This window comes from Eschrichtius robustus, chromosome 1 (assembly GCF_028021215.1).
Source record: "Eschrichtius robustus isolate mEscRob2 chromosome 1, mEscRob2.pri, whole genome shotgun sequence".
NCBI lineage: Eukaryota > Metazoa > Chordata > Mammalia > Artiodactyla > Eschrichtiidae > Eschrichtius > Eschrichtius robustus.
In genome coordinates this window covers 49,189,347-49,200,982 of record NC_090824.1, presented here as the reverse complement: position 1 = coordinate 49,200,982, position 11,636 = coordinate 49,189,347, and the positions used below count along the sequence as shown (strand labels likewise).

At 40.9% G+C, this 11,636-nt stretch overlaps 1 pseudogene; it reads left to right on the top strand.

The window, feature by feature from the left end:
• Nucleotides 1-315: 315 nt before the first annotated feature.
• On the top strand, nucleotides 316-1,015 carry LOC137752982 (cleavage and polyadenylation specificity factor subunit 7 pseudogene; annotated as a pseudogene).
• The last annotated feature ends 10,621 nt before the right edge of the window (nucleotides 1,016-11,636 follow it).

Below are 11,636 nucleotides of genomic sequence, written 5' to 3'. Positions count from 1 at the left end.
TGAGGAGGTGGAAGCCTCTGAAAACTGTCCACAAAACTGTTGGAAATTCTTGCCAGAAAAGTACTTAATGGAGAAAAAGTGGATGTGAGGTCAGCCACCTGGCAGAACCTGCCACAGTTTGAGGCAGGGGCTCAGAAGGTGAATGTATTTGAGTCTCAAGAGTGGAAATAGCTCCATGGGACCATGCCCGAGATTCTAGTGGTTCTGCTGGTGGATGGGCCACACTCTGAGCAACTTGGACTCTCGTTCATCCACATGGATAAGCCCCCCAGTGTGCTGCCTGACTTCAACTGCCCTCCTTCAGCCCTTCACCTGATGGGTCTGGCCCCAGTCCCAATTCCATCCCTACCACTTCTCTCCTCAAGCTTTGGAGTCCCTCCTCTTCCTTCTGGCATCTACCATGAGCGTCTCATGCCCCTCCATTATCTCCTTATTTAGCTGTACCTTCTCCTGGGTCATCCCACCGCCTTTACCTTAGGCGGTCCAGCCTTCTTTCCCCCACCAAATGCTACAGTGGGGTCTCTACCAGATTTTTACATGAAGGCCTTTGGCCCCTCTATCCACCACTGCAGCCAAGATTTGGGCTTTCCACCCTCTATGGTGAGTGAAGCTTCATTTGGAGAGAGCATGAAGCAAAACAGAGCAATTTCCAACAGTGCCATTTCCAAAGTGATTTCTGGAGCCAGTGCAGGGGATTACAGTGACTTTACTGAGATGCTGCTTGCAGCTATTACTGTTATCAAACAGTCTCAGGTCGTCAGTGATGAGTGTTGCTGTGTCCTCATCTCGCCCCTTAAGAGCTTCATGGCACTGAAGCCAAGTCCTACAGTGTGGGTGCCAGCAGGAGCTCTTCCAGGAAAATAAATCTGTTCAGAGATCATCTAGCTGGTCCCAAGAGAGCAGCAGGAGGTGCCAGGACCTGCTCCTTAATGAAGATCAGCATGATGATTATTTCCAAGAAAGGAACCAGGAGCCCAAGGGATACCAGAATAAACAATGGGACTGGCACCATTGAGAAAGGAGTCTGGTTGGAAGCAGATTTTTTTAATGGACTTGCATCTCCTCACCTTCATCAGGCATGTAGGTGGATGTACCTGAGAATTTTCAAGCCCTGGATTCCTCTGAGTGGGAAGAAACATTCCCTTCCATCTTGCTAGAGAAGAGCAGCGCCCCCCTTGCCAACAGGTGACACAAGGGCTTTACCTGAGGCAGATATAAGATGATACTTGTCCTTTCCAAGATTGATCCCAGCTTCCATCGTTGCCATCAGATTATTTTTATTGAAGTATAGTTGATTTACAATGTTGTGTTAGTTTCAGGTATACAGCAAAGTGATTCAGTTATACATATATATATGTGTATATATATATATGTGTCTGCAGATATATCTATTCTTTTTCAGATTTTTTCCATTATAGGCTATTACAAGATATTGAATATAGTTCCCTGTGCTATACAGTAGGTCCTTGATGTTTATGTTTTATTTATAGTGGTGTGCATCTGTTAATCCCAAGCTCCTAATTTATCTCTCCCCTACTCCCTTTCTACTTTGGTAACCATAAGTTTGTTTTCTATGTCTGTGAGTCTGTTTCTGTTTTGTAAATAAGTCCATTTGTATCATTTTTTTGGATTCCACATATAAGTGATATCATATGATAATCTGTCTTTCTCTGTCTGACTTACTTCACTTAGTATGATACTATCTAGCTCCATCCATGTTGCTACAAATGGCATTATTTCATTCTTTTTTATGGCTGAGTAATAGTCCATTGTGTATATATATATATATATATATATATATATATATATATATATATATATATATATATATACACACCACATCTTCTTTATCCATTCATCTGCTGATGGACACTTAGGTTGCTTAGAGCTACCATATTGACCCAGCACTCCCACTTCTGGGCATACATTTGGAAAAGACGAAAACTCTAATTTGAAAATACATGCACCCCAATGTTCAGAGCAGCATTATTATCAGTAGTCAAGACACGGATGCTATCAGATTTTAATAATTTGGGTCAGCTCTCTGCATAGCCCAAGCAGTCCCCTCTGCAGGAGCAGACAGCTTTCTTAGGGGAAGGACTAAAATGTACTGACAGGAACATGGAAGCAAGTGTGGGAGTGGATCTTGAGGGTGATGGACAGAGGGAGGTGGAGTGTGAAGGGGAGCACTGTACAGTGAGCATTTATGGACCTGGGAGCACCCTCCCATGACTCAGGATTTAACTTCCAGGCAGGGACACTTAATAAGTTGCTGGCCGGGTTCTCTGTTGGTTGGACACGAAAATAACTTACAACGAATGAGGGAGAAATGCCACAACTGCTTGGGCGAAGTGTGGAGAGAAGAGCCAGAAGGGCATGTTTGTACTGGTTTATTATAGGACAGACACCGAGAACCTAACCAGTGACTATGTTCCGCGGGAAGAGGGTCCAGAAGATAGTCCTGTCACTAAGGCAAGAAGGAACACGCTCGTGAGGGTGACAGTGGCAGCGCTGAGAAGTCAAGGGCGCTGCCCTCCGTAGGCCTGACCACACCTCCGGCTCATCTGGTTCCAGTGCAGATCTCTGGAGGGGACCCTGGAGCTGGTCAGTGGACAGTCCCCATGAGTGGCCGGTGTCTTGCCTAAGCACGTGCCTGGCTTTCTCTCTGCTTTCTGCCTTAGGACTTTCTCCAGAGTCCGCTCAGTCCACGTGGACGTGATGCAGAAGTGGGGTGTGTTAATGCCTTAGGGGACGAACTTCAGGGAATGAGGAACAAGCAGTTAGTGAATGAATCCCCCCGCCTCCCTGTCCTTCAGCGGGATAATCCTGGGACACAATGGCCACAGTTCCTCTGAGGGCCTGTGGTGAGATGAGTCCCTGCCATCCATGGCGGTAAAAATTCTCCCTCTATTGGCCTCAGATACAGGCTACTCCAAAGTCAAAAGTCACTGTGTATTATTCTCTCTCCTGCTCTGTCTCCCTCTCTCAGCAGCCTCACTCCTGCTCCCTGGGGTCACCTCCCAGTTCAACTCCACACTCCAGTCTGTGTCTCACACTTTGCTTTCAGGGGAGCCCCATCTAAGGCTCTTCTTCTGTGCTAGAACTTCAAGTTCCTAGAATTCATGCATGGGTAGCACAGTACACTGGGCATCAGTTAGCCTATTAAAATACCCTCACTTGGAAAACATATCCCAGCTTAGAATTAAATGATGATTGGTAATATTAGCATTCTCAAAACTACATTTCACGCTCCACCCCAAGTCCATTTAGGGGAGAGGCAGTATTTTTCCCACAAAACATTTTCCCATACCCCTCATGCAGTCCTTGATGGCAGAGCCAGGTAAAGCTCGCAATACAACGTATGAGCGAATAGCCAGAACTACTGTATTTCATAAAGAGCGGTTGTTATTAAAAGCAATAAGGGGACCTAATTAGGTCTAGTGCACCTGAAAGTAATTGCATTTTCTCATGTAAGCATTTTAGTGTGTCTAAGTGCTCAGCCTTAATCCTCCACGCTCTCATTGCTTGTTTGCACTGTCATTTGTTAAGACCTGCCTTTCCTAAGTTACTATCATTCCTGTTTATTCTGAATCTGACATATTTTCAATCTGTAAAACATTAGATGGCTCTGTTTCCACCTTTATCAGGAAAAATAATCTTTCCTGATTTAGATCCCAGATCTTGAAATGTTCTCTCTCTGGCAGACCCCAAACCTCACCACTTCAGTTTGAAAAGCTTCCAGAATCCCATTTCCTCCACAGATCTTCTCTCTGAGCAGCACAATACTACACTGGCTCCAGCCTCTTGAAAACCAGAATTCCTCAGAGCCCCCCTTTCCTGACCTCCCATGAGAGGCCTTCAGTACCTGGCAGGCACTGAGATCCAGACTGGTTGCTAGATGCTCCTTTGTCCTCAGTGTTGTGGTTTTTAAATTAGAAATCCCTTGACATCAAAAATAACATCTTTATAACTCAGTTCCTAGCATAAGGTCATGCAAAGAGAAACACTTAATACAGTCTTTTTTTTTGGCTGCGTTGGGTCTGTTGCTGCGCACGGGCTTTCTCTAGTTGCGGTGAGCAGGGGCTACTCCTCGTTGCGGTGTGGAGGCTTCTTATTGCGGTGGCTTCTCTTTGTTCTGGAGCACGGGCTCTAGGCACGTGGACTTCAGTAGTTGTGGCACATGGGCTCAGTAGTTGTGGCTTGCGGGCTCTAGAGCGCAGGCTCAGTAGTTGTGGCACACGGGCTTAGTTGCTCTGCAGCATGTGGGATCTTCCCGGACCAGGGCTCGAAACCATGTCCCCTGCATTGGCAGGCGGATTCTTAAGCACTGTGCCAGGGAAGCCCAATACAGTCTCTTTTATGAAGGTGGAGCCAGATGTAAATTTAGGGAACACAAAAGAAAAATTTCAAATGTGATATTTTAACATCTAATTTTGCTTGGGTTAATAGTAGAAGGCTCAGTGAGTAGGTTCACATAGCTATAATATAGTACTTAATACTTAGAAGCCAAAAGTAATTTAAAAACACACAGATAGCTATATTATATGGGCTGTAGAGCCAACTATATTCCTATATAAAGGAGTGTTGTCTATGGTATAAAGATAATAATATAGTAATACCCTAGATCCATCATTATCATTCATGTACTTTTGTGTCTATACAGCCCTAAAGGGTATAAGAAAAATTATGGCACTGGATAGGAGCTAGGTCCACTAATTGAATGTTTAAGAAATACTAAATATGGATGGAACAATAGGGATTATCTAATTCATCTCCCTGATTTTACACTTGTGGACTCTGAGGTAAAGAGATTTGGTAGTGTTAGAAGGATACAGGCCCAGCAGTGAGTCTTCTGATTGCTAGGCCTGTATCCCTCTAACATGTTATGTGAATGTGGGCAGTAAACTTGTTGATTCTCCTCAAGCTGCAAGCTTATCAGGAAACCAGGGAAGACTTCTAGGGATCTATACAGAGGAAAAAAATCCCAAGATGTAGGCTAAAGTTTTATGAACACATATATTCATTATAGGCTGTTTATAATAGCCAGAAAATTAGAAATTCTCTGAATTCTAACAGTAAGATAATAGTTAAGTAAATCATAGGATAATGTACAATGGAATATTGTGAGACATTAAAAGTATTCCATATAAAATTTAATACAATGGGGAAAAGCAGGATACTAAATTTATATAGAGAGTATTATCTGACCTACATAGACATCAATACATGCACAGAAAAAACACAGACAAAAGCATACTAAAATGGTAACTATGGATATCATGTATCTTTGGATGCTGGAACTAGTTGGTGATTTTAATTTTTTTAAAAATAGTGTTCTATACTTTTCATAATGATTTTCTAACAGGAAAAATTTTTAAGCAGGAACAAGTAAGATGATTTAAAATGTGTTAGTTAATAAACACTATAAATGTTTATGTGAAAGATAGTTTTCAATAACTTTGCATCAGTCTTTGAATAAGAGAGAGTGTATATCAGGAGAAGCCAGACTTTTTTCTCATAGTAACATGCTGCTGTGGATAGTTTTGACATGCAAAATACAAAGGAAGTAACATCAGAAAATATCAACTGGTTTTACAGAGAATTTGTGGCTCTCACAAGAAAACTATTAAACTTTTAGATTTTGGTTGGGTTTTTTTGTTTGTTCATTTCTGGTTTTGTTTTTTTTTTTTTTTACTCTAGGCCCAGCATTATTTTTCCCACAGGTTTTCTTGATTTTGTTTTGGGTGACAGTATAAAAATCAAGGTCATTGTTTGTTCGGGTCCTCCAAGAAGTAGATGCCAAGATGGGGTAAGATGTGCAAGAGAGGGTAACAGCTGTGAAGGACAAAGGAAGGGAGAGCAGGAAAAGGCAGAAAGAGCTTTCAGATGGAAACAAAGGTCTGACTCTCGTGGAAGGAGAGGGGTAGGAAGGTTGGGTGGTAAGCGTCTCAGACTGCAGCATGGCTCCCAAAGAGGTTCAGCCAAGCCAACGGGAAGTCCTCGAGCTAAGTTAGCCACTGAAGGAGTCTCGTGTTTCTTAGGAACAGAACACATTTGTATCTTCATCATGCTCAGTCACTGACTGGAAGCAGCCTGTGGGAATTGTGACCTTGGCACAAATGTGGTGGTGCATTCAGAGGGGCAGCTATGAGGGCCACAGTCAATTATGCCCATCACAGTGGATATCTGAGCAGCACAAGTTCAGGGTCACCACAGTCATTAAGATGCACGTTACAAGATGGATAGATGAATGGTGCCCTAAGTCTCTGAAACACAGAATGAGTGACTGTGACATTTTCTTAAAGTTCATCACTATAGACAGATGTGCCAAGAGGCAATGCCTAAAGCAGCTTGGAGGAAAACACATTTGCATTTGTGGGCTGTTAATGCATATCACTTTCTAATTGCCTCACAGATATAGAAATACTGTGTTTATATTTAACTTCTCCAGGTGAACTTTGACTGGGGACAGGCAGCTCATCTATTCTGCTTTATTTGTGGTTTTGTTTTCGCTAATTCCCTATTTCAGGTGAATGCAGTAAAGATAACCATATACTGTAAATGAGACACCAATTCAGAATATTTCACAGCATTTCCTTTGGAAATATTGGCTCAACAGAGACTATAATTACTGGAAAGCAGAAATGCAATGCTGTCACACAAACTGAAGTGTTTCTACTATATCTCTGAGGCATTTAATCAATTCAGCCAAAGCAATCAACAAAGCCAGTTGTTTATTGTTATAATTCCAAATCACCTAATGACTAACTGGGTTTCTTCAGACTCAATTGACTAGATCTTGGACCGCTATGACAACATAAGCCAGCATGCCCAAATGGCTCTTAAGGTGGCAAGATGGCAGAAAATTCACTATAGCTAATATTAATGAGTAAAACTCCTTTCAGTTATTTTACACTTGAAACAAAACACTATTGCATTATAAAATGGTCCAAATAGCCAGGAAGTGTGGATAATGTAGTAAGTGCTTATTAATTTTTAAAATTCCCTTGCTATAACTGAGGGGTGACTGTATTTTAAATCTTTGTCTCTGGGATCTTCTTCACCAGTATGCCTTCGAGTTTCTGGGGCAGAACAAATCCTATATGCCCTGCTCATGCTATGAGTTCAATGACTAGTTCAATTACTACTTTTTTGTTTGTTTTGTTTTCTTTTATTGTGGTAAGACTATTTAATATGAGATATACCCTCTTAACAAAACATTCTCGTTGACTATAGCTAGTGTTGAACAGCAGATCTCTAGAGCTTATTCACCTTGTTTAATTAGACTTCATGCCCATTGATTAGTAATTCTCCTTCTTCCCAGTCCCTGGCAACCACCATTCTATTCTTTGATCCTATTAATTTGATTACTTTAGATACCTCATATAAGTGGATTAATGCAGTATTTGTCTTCTGTGACTGGCTTATTTTACTTCGCATAATGGCCTCCAGGTTCCTCCATGTTGTCACATATTGCAGAATTTCCTTCTTTTTTAAGGCTGAATTCAATTGTATGTATATACCACATTTTCTTTTTTAAAAAAATTAATTAATTAATTAATTGATTTTTGGCTGCGTTGGGTCTTTGTTGCTGTGCGCAGGCTTTCTATTTGCCGCGAGCGGGGGCTACTCTTTGTTACGGTGCGCGGACTGCTCATTGCAGTGGCTTCTCGTATTGTAAGCACGGGCTCTAGGCACGCGGGCTTCAGTAGTTGTGGCGCATGGGCTTAGTTGCTCCACGGCATGTGGGATCTTCCGGGACCAGGTATCCAACTCGTGTCCCCTGCATTGGCAGGCAGATTCCCAACCACTGCGCCACCAGGGAAGTCCGACCTCATTTTCTTTATCCTTTCATCTGACAGTGGACGTTCAGATTGTTTCCATATCTTAGCTACAGTGAATAGTGCTGCTAACCTGGAAGTACTAATAGCTCTTTGAGATCCTGATTTCAATTCTTTTGGATAAATACCCAGAAGTGGGGTTGCTAGGTTATACGGTAGTTCTATTTTTAATTTTTTGAGGTATCTCCATAAAATGTAACCATATCTCCATAAAATGGTGGCTGCACCATTTTACACTCCCACCAACAGTGTGCAAGTGTTAAAAATTTCTCCACATCCTTGCCAACACTTGCTGTCTTTTGTTATTTTGATAATAGCCATCCTGACAAGTGTGAGTTGATATCTCCCTGTGGTTTTTTTTTTTTTTGAATTTTTGAATTTTATTTATTTTTTTATAAGCAGGTTCTTTTTTTTTTAATTTCTGAGATATACATTTTAAAGTAATAACTAGAATTATGACTTATAACATTATACCAGAACATATAAGATTTTTAGAAATTTCATGTAATGTCTGAAACATTTATATTAACATATTTCCATACAAATAACCCAAAGAAAGTTTAGTATTAGTTGTTTTGTTTGTTTTTTTATACTGCAGGTTCTTATTAGGCATCAATTTTATACACATCAGTGTATACGTGTCAATCCCAATCACCCAATTCATCACACCACCACACCCACCCCCCCGTGGCCTTCCCCTCTTGGTGTCCATACGTTTGTTCTCTACATCTGTGTCTCTATTTCTGCCCTGCAAACCGGTTCATCTGTACCATTTTTCTAGGTTCCACATATATGCGTTAATATACGCTATTTTTCTCTTTCTGACTTACTTCACTCTGTGTGACAGTCTCTAGATCCATCCACGTCTCTACAAATGACCCAATTTCGTTCCTCTTTATGGCTGAGTAATATTCCATTGTATATATGTACCACAACTTCTTTATCGATTCATCTGTCAATGGGCATTTAGGTTGCTTCCATGACCTGGCTATTGTAAATAGTGCTGCAATGAACACTGGGGTGCATGTGTCTTTTTGAATCATGGTTTTCTCTGGGTATATGCCCAGTAGTGGAATTGCTGGGTCATATGGTAATTCTATTTTTAGTTTTTTAAGGAACCTCCATACTGTTCTCCATAGTGGCTGTATCAATTTACATTCCCACCAACACTGCAAGAGGGTTCCCTTTTCTCCACACCCTCTCCAGCATTTGTTGTTTGTAGATTTTCTGAGGATGACCATTCTAACTGGTCTGAGGTGATACCTCATTGTAGTTTTGATTTGCATTTCTCTAATAATTAGTGATGTTGAGCAGCTTTTCATGTGCTTTCTGGCCATCTGTATGTCTTCTTTGGAGAAAAGTCTATTTAGGTCTTCTGCCCATTTTTGGATTGGGTTGTTTGTTTTTCTAATATTGAGCTGTATGAGCTGTTTATATATTTTGGAGATTCATCCTTTGTCTGTCGATTCATTTGTAAATATTTTCTTCCATTCTGAGGGTTGTCTTTTTGTCTTGTTTATGGTTTCCTTTGCTGTGCAAAAGCTTTTAAGTTTCATTAGGTCCCATTTGTTTATTTTTGTTTTATTTCCATTACTCTAGGAGGTGGATCAAAAAAGATCTTGCTGTGATTTATGTCAAAGAGTATTCTTCTATGTTTTCCCCTAAGAGTTTTATAGTGTCCAGTCTTACATTTAGGTGTCTAATCCATTTTGAGTTTATTTTTGTATATGGTGTTAGGGAGTGTTCTAATTTCATTCTTTTACATGTAGCTGTCCAGTCCACTGGTGGTGGGTAGAGCTGGCTGTTGCTCTGGTGAGCAGAGCTCAGTAAAACTTTAATCTGCTTGACTGCTGATGGGTAGGGCTGGGTTCCTTCCCTGTTGGTTGTTTGGCCTGAGGCCACCCAACACTGGAGCCTACCTGGGCTCTTTGGTGGGGCTAATGGCAGACTCTGGGAGGGCTCACGCCAAGGGGTACTTCCCAGAACTTCTGCTGCCAGTGTCCTTGTCCTCACGGTGAGACAGAGGCACCCCCAGCTCTGCAGGAGACCCTCCAACACTAGCAGGTAGGTCTGGTTCAGTCTCCTATGGGGTCACTGCTCCTTCCCCTGGTCCCGATGTGCACACTACTTTGTGTGTGTCCTCCAAGAATGGAGTCTCTGTTTCCCCCAGTCCTGTCGAAGTCCTGCAATCAAATCCCGCTGTCCTTCAAAGTGTGATTCTCTAGGAATTCCTCCTCCCGTTGCCGGACCCCCAGGTTCGGAAGCCTGACGTGGGGCTCAGAACCTTCACTCCAGTGGGTGGACTTCTGTGGTATAAGTGTTCTCCAGTTTGTGAGTCACCCACCCAGCAGTTATGGGATTTGATTTTATTGTGATTGCACCCCTCCTACTGTCTCACTGTGGCTTCTCCTTTGTCTTTGGATGTGGGGTATCCTTTTTGGTGAGTTCCAGTGTCTTCCTGTCGATGATTGTTCAGCAGTTCTCTCCCTGTGGTTTTGATTTTCATTTCCCTGATGTTTAATGTCATCGAGCATTTTTTCGTATAGCTGTTGGTGATTTACATGTCTTCTCTGCAGAAATGTCTACTCAAGTCCTTAGCCCATTTTTTAAATTGGCATATTAGTGTTTTTGCTATTGAGTTTTAGGAGTTCCTTGTAATTTTTGGAGATTATCCCCTTATCAGATATGTGGTTTCTAAATATTTTCTTCCACTCTGTACATTGCCTTTTTACTCTGTTCACTGTTTCCTTGGGTGTGCAGAAGCTTTTCAGTTTGATGTAGTCCCACTTGTCTATTTTCATTTTTGTTGCCTGTGTTTTGATGTCATATTTATGAAACACTGTGTAGACCAATGTCATGAAGCTTTCCCATATGTTTTTTCCTAGGAACTTTACAGTTTCAGGCCTTACATTTAAGTCTGCATTCCATTTTGAGTTGATTTTTGTATGGTGTAAGAGTCCAATTTCATTCTTTTGCATATGGATATCCAGTTTTCCCAACACCAATTGTTGAAGAGACTAAACTTTCCCTACTGTGTGCTTGTTGAAGATCAGTTGAACATATATGTGTGGACTTATTTCTGGGCTCTCCATTCTGTTCCATTTGTTTGTAGGTCTGTCTTTATACCATACCATATTGTTTTGATTATGATAGCCTTTGTAACATATTTTAAGACCAGGAAGTGTAATGGCACCAATTTTATTCTTTCTCAAGATTAATTTAGCTATTCATGGTCTTTTATGATTCCATATGAGTTGCAGAACTGCTTTTCTACTTCTGTAGAAAATGCCAATGGAATTTTGATAGGGATTGCTTTGAATTTGTAGATTGCTCTGGATAGCATGAGGATTTTAACATTATTAAGTCTTCCAAACCATGAACATGGCATGACTTTCCATTTGTGTCTTCTTTCATTTATTTCATCAATGTTTTGTAGTTTCACTATACAAGTAACCTCCTTCATTAAATTTATTTCTAAATATTTAATTCTTTCTGGTGCTATTGTAAATGGGATTTTTTTTCTTAATTTCCTTTTCAGGTTGTTTGCCGTTACTGTATGGAAACACAATTGAATTTTGTATGTTGATTTTGTATCCTGTAACTTTACTGAGTTAATTAGTTCTAAGAGTCTTCTTGTGGAGTCTTTAGGGTTTTCTACATATAAGATCATGTCTTCTGCAAATAGGGACAATTTTACTTCTTCCTTTCTGATTTGCATGTCTTTTATTTCTTTTTCTTGCCTAATTGCTCTGGCTAAAACTTTTAGTACTATATTGAATAGAAGTGTCAAGAGTG